Source organism: Rattus norvegicus, chromosome 2 (genome assembly GCF_036323735.1).
Source record: "Rattus norvegicus strain BN/NHsdMcwi chromosome 2, GRCr8, whole genome shotgun sequence".
NCBI lineage: Eukaryota > Metazoa > Chordata > Mammalia > Rodentia > Muridae > Rattus > Rattus norvegicus.
This window is the reverse complement of record NC_086020.1, coordinates 140448665-140462109: the sequence shown is the minus strand read 5'-3', so window position 1 is coordinate 140462109 and position 13445 is coordinate 140448665. Positions and strand designations below refer to the sequence as shown.

Sequence of the window (13445 nt, the reverse complement as noted above, 5' to 3'; positions counted from 1 at the left end):
TGGAAGGAATACTGTGTAACGCTTGACTACAATAATAGACTGACTGCCATCCTTCCTACCCTACTTAAACTGACCTTTCAGAACTATCACAGAGCTATTCAAAAGGTATAATACTTACCAAATAATTCCTGGAAGAAGATAATTTTAAATCAATATATTTTTCAATGAAAGTATCTTTACCTTTGTGTTTTCTAGATGTCATGGCTGTTATATGAAAATTCTCCACGATCAGCTCTAAATTTGTGCTCATTTTGAAAACACAGTTGTGTCTGTCTGCGGTTTAAAAAATATATACTCTCAACTCTCTTAAAACGGTGAAGCTGTGCATAGGAAAGGGTAAGAAATGGAAAACTTGGGGAGAATAAAGCGAACCCTAAAGCCAATCATGCCATACGAGATGGGAATAAATGCCCAAGTGCAATTGGGTTAAACTGAAGGTTTATGGGGACGAGGAAGGACAGAGCACAGCCACAGGTTTCACCGTGTGTCCCCTCCACTTCAGTTTTAGTAAAAGTTATCAGAATGAAAGCTCATGGTACTTGATGGGTATTAAATAAGTCAGTGAGGCCAGTTTCTAATTAGCCCAGACAACAGAATTTAGGAAGTCAAGATGCACATTGTAATCTGATCTCATCACTGTCTGGCACTGATGATTTTAGAAGAAAATGTAACACAGCCTGCTACTCTCGGTTCATCCAGCTTGTTTAAAAAAAAAAAAAAAGAAAATCAAACAATGACTTTTTTTTTTATAAAGAAAATATTCAGCCCTGTTTTGTGGTCCTGGTGATTGCTTTGTCATTATCGTATGTCTATTTTCATATGTGAAACCTCTGATTTCTCTGTTGTTCATGAGCTTTCTTATTGGACACATGCACACTTATCTTTGTCGTTGCCAAGGTACAGTTACTATGTAGAAAAGGGACCTCACTTTAATCTTCCATTGATAAATAGAATGTTAGTTGATTGAACTGACATGTTATTCTGGAGATTAAGCATGTAGGAATATAAGCAGAGTATACCCAAAAGCATACTTCGAGGTTTTTCCTCTAACGCAGAGAGATAACAAGCAGAGACTCCTATGGAGACTGCAGCTCTTCATTGGCTGGGGTTTAAAATACAGCAAGGTGATGCTGGGGTGATCAGAAAGGCTTCTTAATTATTATTTTGTATCATAAAAATAATGACTGTATTAAATACAATGTGTATATAGTTTCTGCTTATCATCTTCGGTTCAGAACCAGCGATGTTTAAGGCTGATTACTGCAACTAAAATTTTAATGCCATGTATTTTGTGCAAATACCAGTAGATAGGACCACTGAGCAACGAAAAACCAACCCATCAGCCTTATCTATCCACTATAGCCCGAAATGACACAATAGTTTATAAACCGTGTTGTGTTTCTGTTCTCTGGATGTGGGTGCTGGACCAGGCAGGGTTTTAGCTCTTTAGATGGCTGCAGTTCTTCAGGTTTGAAGTATATACACTAAACAAGAATGACCTTCAGAGGTCCACTAAACAAAGGACAAGCCGACAGCTTCCATGGATCCAAGTCTATAAACTAGGAACTGGTTCAGCTGCTACTCTGTGAAAAACTATCTGGCCTGTGACTATTTCTTCATTGAAACAGCCACTTCATACATTCCATCGGCCGTTTTGATCTTGGCTGACTAGAGGTAAATGCAACACAAATACAAATAAAAGATTTTTTTTTTAAAAATTGAAGCTTGTAAATCTAGTCCCTCTCAAATCTCCGAGAATGACTGTAAAGAGGAAAACTAAAACGTACTTCATTTCTTAAGATCCGAGGTTCTCGTAAAGGCCATCCGGGCTTGGCAGGTTTAGCTAAGGCAGGTTTGTCTCCCGTCCAGCTTTGATAATACATGCTTCGCTTGAATGTGCACGCTCCTTCCAGATTAAACGGATTAACTTCTCTAAGTTCACACTTGCAAATCTTGTCATCATATATCCGTTCAAAGGACTATGAGGCAACTCTGATCATACCCCTTTCACCAACCTGTTAGGTTTTGGTCTCTTTGCCTTTCTTGGCATGTCTATCTCTCCTCCTCCCACCGATCCATGTAAAGATTCAGATCGGAAGTTCAGGCAGGGCAAAGCTGCTCACTACAGTCTTACTCAGAAACCATGCCGGCGCACTCTCCCTCTCTCTCTGTGCTACCCCTTAATCCAAGATACTCACGTATCATTTGATGCCCATTTGCCTTGCCCTGGTGGACTGATTTTTCCCCATAAACCACTGCATCGATTCGCAGAGACTGTAAAGACTCATTCACTATAACCATGTTAAACCCAATTTTGATACTAATTCTGAATTTCGGACAGAATTATCCCGATATCTTACTACTTTGTTTCTCTTAAGAACTTGATGTTTCCTGGTTTACTGTCCAGATGAACAGAAGTAGGCGTTACAAATATAACTTTAAATAGCAAATCGTAGCACCGTTAACATAACCGCCAACTCCCACTCTCAGTGTCTGAGTCTTTAAAAAAAATCCTCTGCTAAATCTTTTATTCTTCTTAAGGAATATTTAAGTACTTTGCATTGTGATAACCACGGTAGAAAAGCCAGCAAGCCTATGAGTCTCGGTGGTTTATTTTATCACAGTTTTACAAATCTGTTAGAAGATTTCATTTTAAAGGCACAGTGAAAGCTTTTTCTCTCTCTCTTCCCACTCCTTTGGCTTGGTAGCTTACTCCCTTCCCTCCGTAAGGAACTTGATAACATTTTATAGCAGCCAGCGGTATTTAACGATAATGCTCCCCTGGGGAAAATCCCTGTCAACAGGGACACACCACAGTGGCTGGAGAACACTGGACACAGCGACAAGGTCTTTGGTCCCTCTGCCCACTCACCCCTGCCCGCCCCCATCTCTCTATCTCTCTCTCTGTCTCTCTCTGGAGTCACAAAAGGCAGTTCGCAGCTGGAAACAACAAGTTGCGCCACGGATCCAAGCGATCTACTCAAGTAGCAAGCAGAGTCCCTGGCTCAGCAGGAATCTCGGTTGCCAGGAGAGTTAGGAACCTCCAAACCTGGTCCAACAACACGCTTAAAAGTGCTTTTGCTGCTTGACAGAAGGAAAATGACGCAGAGGGGAATGGACCCACTGAACAGCGGTCCCTTTCCTCCCTTGGTGCCCTCAGTCTGTTGGAGAGTCTTGGGCTCACTGTATGTGCCCAAGGACCGTCTCGTTTCCATCCTCTCCAAACGCAAGGGAGGTTGGACACAAGCACCGAGCTCCCCAGCACCGCGGGCATAAAGGGCTGATCCTTTGTTTACCATGTAAATCACACCGGGGGTTCGCTCTTAGCCCTCACTCCTGTCTCACAACGCGATGCGGAGAGAGCCTGGGAGGACCCCCCCAACTCCCCCCCATCCCAGGTCATCTAAAGAAAGCTTCGAGAACACCTTTCCCCGTACCTTAAAAAAGCAACCTTAAAAAAAGAACATTAAAAAGGTGCTGCACCCCGGTGACTCGCGTAACCCCCCAGGGATACCCGCCTCCTAGGAGGGGGCCTGTTTCCTAGTAGGCTTTGGAAACTTAATCAGTATCTCAGATGTGAGGCCAGCGTCTGGAGCGCGGAGACTGCACCCTCTCTTACCCGCAAAGTTGCAATCTGGTGGCTGAAGTGACCGCGGTGGGCTCGGCGGGCGCGTGGCACCAGTGCTGTGCCTGGTGCTAGCGCAGCTGGTCAGTTCCGATGGGGTTTCCGTAGTCACTGCCGAGTTTTTTGGAGCATTCCAAGGGGGAAAAAAACCCGCACGAAACCAGAGCCCACGCAGCTGGCACAGAACTGGGCGGAGTGAGGATGCTGGAGAGCCAGAGCAGGGGCGCGGGGGAGGGGCGGCCCAGGAGGGGGCGGGGTGCCCAGGACGACAGCCTCTCCCACCCAGCACTGATGCTCTCCCCACCCACACCCCCGGAAAAGTTGCGTTCCCAAGGTGGCCAAAGAGCAGTCTGGAGGACCGCCCCCACCCATCCTGGGTCTGCGCATCCCACGCATCTCCCCAAGAGCGGGTATAAAGGACCACAAGCACCTCAGTGCGCCACCCGGGGAGCATCTCTGCAGGTCAGTCAGCAAGCAGGGTGGCTCGCCACATGTCCCCTTGTCACTCAGCTAAGTCGGTGGTCAGGACAGACCCCGAGGTCTTGGATGCTTGGCATACACAGATCCAGGCTTTGGTAGAGCACAGTAGGGGTGCAAAACTTCACTTGTCAACCGGACCCAACCCTGGAAAGCCCTGCTTCTACCGTAGTAAGGGAACACCGGTGCAGCTGGTCAAGGAATTGGGACAAATTGTCTCTCCCCCTACCCAGCCTTGGCAACTCCTGTAGCCAGCCGCCCTGGACTCCTGGCACCCCCTCTCCTGTCCTCAAGGTGTCACACTTCCCTTACTAGTGCAGGGATGTGCTTGCCACTACTGTCAACAATTCAGACAGTGGCAATAAATAAATGATAAGCCCAACATCCCATCCATCCTATTCGGCTCCCTCTAAACAACTGGCACTGGAAATCAAGTTCCCCGCACATTTAATCCCAAATCATGGGCCAGTCTAGGAGCTGGAGGTCCTGGTCACTGCAGGTGGGCGTGCTGGTGAGCCAGTGTCTGCCACCAGACTCAGCATATCTAACTCTGATCTTGAGATTCCAGATACAACTTATCTCTTGGTCAGTCCCTGGAGTATTCATACACAAAAATAAGATCAAAGTACAGAGGAGGAAAATTATATGTAGCTTGCCACACTCGTCGGGAACCCTTTATCGGTCATGATCTCAAGACCAAGGAAAAAATTTGGCAGTGTGTTTGCCAAAAGGCTTCAGCCCCCTACTGCTGTCACTTCTCAGGTTTCTTTCTTCTCAAAGCACAGGCCGGCAGCGGTGGTGAGAGCCCCCTTTCCTGTAGCATCCCAGGCACCAGATTTAGTTGACTCCCCCTCTGCTCCATGTTTCTGAACATCTTCAGATGAGTCAAGGTGGTTTTTTTTTTGTTTTGTTTCGGTTTTGTTTTTTTTTTTTTTTTTTTTTTTTGTTTCTTAAGAGTAATTGCAGAGTGAGGAGGATTTGTTGACTTTGAAGTGTACTCTTTGGAGTGAAGGGCTGGGTGTTTTGTTGTTCTTTTCAAAATACTGTTTGTAACTGTCAAGTTTTCTTTCTCCCTAGCTAACTGTTCCTCTCATAGGTCAGCACGACCCCCGTTAGGATTTTGAGGGAACACAGCCCACAGTCCATCACACAAAATACTCAGGCCTTTACAGCACACCAAACAAACCTGTACCAGAAAACCAGATAAACAACAGAATAACTCCCTTCCTTCCCTGAATCCCTTTTACAGATCTCCACGAACGTGTGTCAACATTTTTCAAAAGTGGTTTTCTTGCCTTAACATTAAACACTGGGTTTTATAAAATATGCAAAACAAGTCTCTCTATAGACATGGCAATGAACTTTACAATAAGTCTAAAGCTACTTTTTACTGAATAAGAAAAGAGGAAAAACACACATAGACATCTGTTCGACATGGTGCAACTGAAACTACTGTGGTTTTTTTTTTCCCCATAAAACCTGTTTTTCTTAATGATCAGAAAATGTATAAAAACCAAACCTGGGGCTGACATTGATTGGAGGAATGTTTCAGCTAAAACACAGGCTGCCATGAGTGTGGGTCCTTAGGACACCTTTAAGGATGCTTGAAAACAAATGCCAACACTTGAGATCATCCAGACACCCCTCTTAGAACCCTTTCCTCTTCATAACAGATACAATTTTTATCATGATGCCAGAGACAGATGTATTTCTAGTCTTCTCCAATTTGTTATTTTTCCCGGAAAAAAAGGTGGTTGTAAGTCCACAATAAAAAAAATTAGAAAAAAAAAAAAAAGAAGAAAGAAAGCAAACGCCTTGAGGACCACAAAACGCACACTGGCATCAGTGCTTGCTCTTATCAGACTGTTCCCTTGGAGGGAAGAGCTGTGCACCGCTAACCTCAGCGGCAGCACGTGTGATTATGGACTGGGAGAGCTGTGCTTGTGGTACTCGGAATGAGCAGAGAAAATGATCAGTGATCATACAAAAAAGAAAAGGTGAAGTCTGTTTAAACAGTCTAGTGAGATGAGTATCAGTAGAGGTCCAAAGACTCTTTCAGTTGCAAACAGGGTAACATTGTTTAAGAAACCTATTAGTCCTTTACCACACAGGTCGGTGAGGCTGAGGCAATCTACACCCAACAGGATTTGTTTATTTGGAGTTGGGGTTTAGTGCCTGATTCAAGGAAAGAAGAAAGTACTACTGCTTTGAAATTAGCCACAGAAAATAAACCAAGGGATAATAGCGTTAAGACAGTCATGTCTAGTGCCTATTCACAGTTAAAATAGATCATGAAATTGGGATCACCCATTGTTGGCGGAAAGAAATTTTTAACCTCTAAAACTTCTGTTCTCTCTTTAAGAGCTACAGTGGGAGCTGTCGTTTCTTTCAAAACTGTGGAAGAAAGAGGCAAAGTTACAGGCACGGAGTTTCAGAAAATTTACTTCTGCCGAGGACCCCTGTCATGATTTTCTGTGGTAGTGAGGCATCCATGAAGAATGCCATTATCATACATGTATAGTCGACTTCTCTCTCTCCATATATATATATATATGTATATATATGTATATGTGTGTACATATATATGTATACCATTATCATACATGTATAGTTGACTTCTCTCTTTCTCTCTCATATATATATGTATATGAGTGTACATATATATGTATACCATTATCATACATGTATAGTTGACTTCTATATATAAATACCATTGTCATGCATGTTTAGTTGTCTTCTCTCTATATATGTGTATAATATATATGTATATATATGTGTATAATATATATGTAAATATGTGTATATATATGTATATATGTGTATATATGTATATATATATACATTCCAAAACTGGTTTTCTAAATCATTACACAATTCTATGAAGTAATTTTTTAAAGTCATGGAAATGCAAATTGTTCTGATATTTTATTCCTTATGAGAAAACACTGTTAAAATATTTGACAATATACTTATTTAAATTTATTAACTTTAAATTGATGTTTGCCTGTGTATATGTATGTACAACCTCGTGAGTCTCAAGAACTTCCTGAGAAGGTCGCAGGAGAGCGTGGATTATCCTGGAACTGGAATTACAAAGAGTTGTGAGCCACCACATAGGTGCTGGGAACAAACCCTGGATCCTCTGGAAGAGCAGCCAGTGATCTTAGCCATTGCCTCATCTTTGCAGCTCTGACAATGCATGTGCACGTGCGGGCGTGCCTGTGTATGAGTGTGTGTGTGTGTGTGTGTGTGTGTGTGTGTGTGTGCATCTGAGTGTGTTCTTCAGGTGCATTTCTACTAAGGGAACCATGGGTCAATATGCAGGAATATCATACAGAATGCTTGTCTGGGGGAACTTAAGGAACCGACACCATAGAACATGTACTTACTGTTGGGCTCCCTGTTGATTTTTTTTTATTTATTTCATAGACTTCTTATTGGGGGGGGGATGCATTTCTATTTGGTGCATTGATTATCAAAAAGGGAGAGTTATATCTTAATATTTTATTCTTTGTTTATGTTGTGAATTTATACTCATTTTAAACACTTAATGAGGTTCTGTGCTCTTCCTCTGCTCCATGCGATAGCTCTTAAGGCGATAACATATTAATGCTTTCTATATGTATTTATTTGAACGAGGCTCTGGAGACCTTCTATGGAAACAGTTGTTTACCATCCCACCCCAGCCTATGGCTCCTCCCCTGTGGTATAAGCACCAGTCTCCACTCCACCCTGGAGATACTTGGTGACCTACCGTTCACATTTATATCTCTTCTTCCCACATCTATGCTCATCTACGGGCTAGAGATTATAATATCTGCCAAGACATAGAATGGCAGTGTGTGGTAGACTACAGAAGGACCAGAGGGAGATATTTCTGAGGATGTTGGGTGTATACCAATGGAGATAGATGCACTGTTTTTAATAAGGAATCTGGACTTTTCCACTAAGGGCAGGATCACTCACCTCCACAGTCTGTAGAGATGCACTGGTCTGGGTTAGCTTTGTTGTGGAAACTGTCTTGCAACACTGACATCTGCAGATGCTAATTAATTAAATAAATGGTAATATTTAAGAAACCCTTCTCTGAGGTTGATTTGTAGAAATTGAAGAGAAACTTTAAAAATGCTATTAAGATATAATTTAGGTTGGGACACTTTACCTGAATTAATTATGAAACCATAATTGAATTTTTTAGAGAACAAATATTATCATTTAAAGAAAATTATTTCCCTTATCGACTGCATGCCACAGTTTAATTGATCTGTACTCAAGTCTTTATTGGTAAAGTACCAGGAATAAAAATCATGGTTTCTTGCACACTAGCTAACCATGTAACAACCAAGTTTATATCCCTATCGATTAGTTTAAATGTTTTAAATAAGATGAGAGTTAATTGTTTTGGGGGGTGAAAAGTTAATTTTAGTTCATGATATAAGAGCGCACTTCACCATGGAGGAGAGCATGGTATCAGGGTTAGCTTTCTGACGTGAGGTGGATGGTCACAGTGTGCCCGTTATCAGAAAGCAGAGAGAATAATTCCGGCATACAGCTCCCATTCTTCCCACTTAAAAATTGATTCATTCTTTGATTTTTTTCATCTGTGTATGGATTTCAGCTTGTCTTCTATAGCAATAAACTGGTGTGATAGACACAGCAACTAAAAGAAACTTGGGAAACAAAGAGACTGTTTGGCCTACTCATTCTGACTAAGGTCTGTCACTGAGGGAGGACAGAGCAGGAACTCAGGGCAGGAACCTGGAGGCAGGGACTGAAGCAGAAGCCATGGAAGAGTTCTGCTTACTAGATTGCTCTCCATGGCTTCCTTGGGCTCTTTTCTTATAAAAGCTAGAACCACCTGCCCAGAGGTTATACACACTACACACACACACACACACACACACACACACACAAAATGAGTTGAGCCTTCCAAGATTAATCATTCATCAAGAAAATGCACACACACACATGCCTACATGCAAATCTGATAAAGTTTCTCCACTGGGATTGCTGCTCCCAGACACCAGCCAGGGTGGTCTGTAATATTTAATACATACAGATCATATTCTCCCCATTACCCTCTCTTATCCCTCCTCTCACTTCGGATCAATCTTATCATAATCTCCATGTTGTTCCTTTATGATCTATCAAGTTTCATGAGGGTCGCTTACATGAGCATGGGTGAGAGGTTATTTATTAGAACATTGGCAGCAAACCAGTAGCTACTGGTTAAATAAAATTATCCTCTCTGCCCTTGCAACCATTGACCATCAATCACTTTCCAGAGGGTGCTAGGACAATCTGGGCAACTCCCATCCTTATAGAAGATATATAATGGATCCAATCCACAGGTCATTTGCAGATAACCACAACTACTGGGGGCTCATTGTACAATAGCTGTGTCAGGTCCAGAAGGCAGCATTCCACAGCTCTCCTCTACATTGCCTGGCTCTTATATGCATTTTGCCCCCTCTTATCTGATGTTCCCTGAGGCCAAGTGGTGGTGCTGGTGGTGCTGGTGCTGGTGCTGATGATGATATCATTGCTGTAATTTCCAACCCCAATGAGCCAACATAAAAACATGCAATCCCATTATTATAATTATAAGGTATATGCCTAGATTTGGCAGATCTAACACTATACTAACTTATTTGCCAGCTATAAGACCCCTTGCTACTTGAAGTTTCTCCTGGCCATGTAGTTCTGGACCATCTTGGCTTTGTTCTCCTCTTCCTCTGTCCACATTTCTCTTCTCTTCTCTTCTCACCGTTTTCTCCTCTCAACCTGCCCCAGTCTCAAACCTTTAGTCCCAACTTTCCCCTCCACTGCTCAATTACAGGCTCTAGCCTTTATTGACCAGTTAAAATGGGAGAAAGTACACATGAGATGGCCTGAGTCCGTGATGGACTGCAATCCCTCCTGAGGAAGCAGAATTAACATCAGAATACAGACAGCATCAGGCCAACCCACAACCTGATAAGGACGTTTTGGGGTGGAGCTCTCAACAGTCAACAGTTACTAATTTTCAGCACTGACCAGTCATGAGCTTCTGCATTAACCACTGCATAGAGAAGCTTCTCTGGCCCAGGTTGGGAGCACGACATACCTGTGGGTATAAACATATTTAGGCTGAATCCCGACATTGTTCTAAAGCCTCTGAGCTCCACAATCATGCAGGATATACGTTTCCGAGGAAATAGATTACTGATAATAGACATGGTACTTTGTGTTAAACAGTACTAACAAGCTGATATTTCAAGCCATAAAAACAGTAGGTTGATAAGTACCACGTAACAGACTTTCAAGTAATGCTGAGTGGTGACTGTTTCATTTTTAATGTTTTCAACATTTATTTTTATTATTTTTAAGTACAAGTATCTGTTTGTGGGTATGTGCACATACATGTAGCTTCCAGAAGAGGCCCTTAGAGTCCAGATGGGCCTAAGAGGCCTGGAGTTGGCATTATGAGCTACCTGTGCGTGCTGAGAATCAAACTTGGGTCCTCCGGAAGAGCAGTGTGAGCTTTTGTCTATTGAGCCATCTCTCTAACCCACCGCAAATGACTTTTAAAGTTGGTGAATAGGCTGTTGAGTACATTGGTCTGTAGGTGAGCTGTCCTGGAATTATATCCTTGCAACTGGCTGGGGTATAAGTGTTTGGATGTAATACATAAGCATTCTACTTCAGTATGTTCATTTCTGATTCTAAAATGTGAGAACATCTCTTTGATGCTATAGGATGACACCAATAATTACGAGTTGGTGAGTGTACCTTGCTGTACTCGCTGCCAGCCGGAGTATTGCATGTGCCTTTTGAAGCTTTCACATCAGTATCTATCTAGTTTCTGGTTTTTCAGAGGGTGAAGATGTTTCCTAAGAAAATGTTACCACAAGATGTGGCCTCTTCAAAAAAAAAGTAAGACTTATTTTGATTGAGCCTTTGCAAAGTGTCAGCACAGGACAGTAGAGTGGGGGTTTCCATTTTCTCCTATGAATTTAAGCTGAGAGATGTTGCGGTAAAAATAAAAAAAAAGTGGTGGAACCGGTTCCCACGCTTTCTCACTCCGTGTATGCTCTGGCTGTTTCTCTGCCAGCTGCTTTCATACACTGTCCCCTTGGCAGGTCGTTACCACACCTGACACACACATCGAGTTTTGCTGGCCATTCTAGTGTGGCAGCACACCACGCTAGCCCCAGGCATTCTATAGCCTAGCACGGCTTCCAGAACTGAGACAGGTTGTCTCTGCCCTTGGGGAAATTGGCTCACACCCCCTGTAGCCGAGTAAACTCAAAGCTCTAGAAACTTGTAGTTTAACAATTAGATTTATATGTTAAATTCTCAATCTACAATACGTCCATAGAATAAATTCACTGTCAATGAATAAAGATGGAGACCATCCACCGAGACAAGATAAAACTGACCTAGTCCACCTGGATCTGGATCATCTTACTCCTGTGTCTCCATCTTGTTTCTCCCACTTCTCCTCCTCCTCCTCCCTCCCTCATAGAATTTTCCCCTGCTTACCCTTCCTTCTCATCCAATGATGGACCTGCCTTGCTGCATAATGACATCATCCTACAGAGAGATGAACAAATTCAAAGAGCAGTCCAGCCCTGCACCTCATCTCTCCTGTGTGGAAAGCATGGCTCCTGAGGTACTGCGCGTCAGCAGTGTGAAATCAGGGGAGGTCCTGGAAAGATAGAGGATAAATTCCTAATTCTTAATTCACTTGAAAGTAGCACTGGGGTTTCAACATTCACACACAATTCGTCCCGAGAATAAAGAAGCCTGGGTCTTGTCTTTCCTGAGTTCTCAGTCCTGTAAGGATTTTTCCTCTTCCTTTTGGGCCTTCTGATATACCTCAGTGTCCCCGGGCACATGCTATAGAATTAGAAGGTCCAAAGTTTGACTTTACTCCCTTCTATGGAAGGGACCCTGGACTGTTAACTGTTCCGTGACTTGGAGGTTTCATTTTTTTGCAAATAGCAATGTAAACTTGTCTGGAAAAATCCAGGAGAAGAGCACGACATTGGCCATCGTCATTGATACACCCAGACGCTACAGTTTGCATGGGAGTAGAGTTAATCTTCTATTGACAAAGACAATGAAAACTAATCTATTTACAAAAGGTGGTGTGTGTACATATGTTTGCATGGTTTAAGGTGAATATACAGAGAGATCTGTTGATGGTGTCACTGAAATCCCGCCTGGTGAAACATGTGCCTGAAAGTGTGGGGCAAACCTGTTCACCATAGTGGAAGCCATTTATTTCTGATCCAAAAGCAGTACAACTTCTCCTTGACAATTAGGCATGCTTTCAAAGGAGGGCTTCTTCCCAATACCCTGAGTATGCCCACACCTCTGGGCATTTTACCTCAAAAGAACTTCAGCTCCAGGGCATGCAACACCTTCTCTAGGCCTTTGCAAGCATTCACACAGGAAACTCCTTGGTCCTGAGCAAATGTGGATAGCTGAGCTCCTTGCTTCTTTGTTAAGAACCCTATCCTAAATGTTCCCTTTTAGCTTCTTTTTCATTTCTTTTAAGATACCTTTAATAGCAGAAGCTTGAGAATCTCTAAACTTCCAGTTGCAAAAGGACAGAATACCAGGTGCAATTCTCACTCTACAACTCCCAATTAAGAATATTTCATGGCAAAAATACTATAATTTTAAAAACAAATACACATGGCAACTCTACCTACAATATAAAAACCCAACTTTTCTTCATATTAAATCGGAAAAAAAAATCCTGCATTGATCAACTAGAATATGAAACATGTAGATTTGGCAGGCAAGATGGATCAGTGGGTAAAAGTACTTCTTGCTCAAACTTGACAACTTGGGTTCGATCCCAGAATCCCATGGTAAAGAAAAGAACAGATTCAATAATGTTTCCCCTTGCCTTGCATATGTGAGCCATGGACCTTGTGCGTGCGCGCTCTCTCTCTCTCTCTCTCTCTCTCTCTCTCTCTCTCTCTCTCTCTCTCTCTCTCCCCCCTCCCGCTCTCTCTGTGTGTGTGTATGTATGTGTGTGTACATACACTATACACACAGTAATATTTTTAAAGTCAAAAATAAGTTTTGTGTTATTTCAGACTTATTTAAAAGCTATCTTCTTGAAATATTTAACTTATGCGCTTCCCTAGCAGCAATATGTTTATAAATAATATAATGTATTTAGAAATATGGGCTTTCTGCTCTCTTATCTCATGGAGCAATTTAACTCATGTTCCTCATCTACAATTTCAAAATCCATTCCTTACCATCATTAGAATTCTTACTTGAGTCACATAACCAAGCTTTGACTTACAAAGAAACTTATTTTCATTCCCGATAATATGAA

General features: G+C 42.4%; 1 protein-coding gene across 3 annotated transcripts in view; it reads right to left on the bottom strand.

Moving 5' to 3' along the window:
* The window catches only part of Trpc4 (transient receptor potential cation channel, subfamily C, member 4), a 171716-nt gene extending 167447 nt beyond the window's left edge, over positions 1 to 4269 (bottom strand). The window contains exon 1 of one of the 3 annotated variants that reach the window (XM_039103271.2): positions 3620 to 4269. The gene's annotated coding sequence lies outside the window, so the exon portion shown is untranslated. The remainder of the gene's footprint in view (positions 1 to 3619) is intronic. The other 2 variants (XM_017591143.3, XM_006232356.5) reach the window with 2 other exon arrangements.
* Positions 4270 to 13445: the final 9176 nt, after the last annotated feature.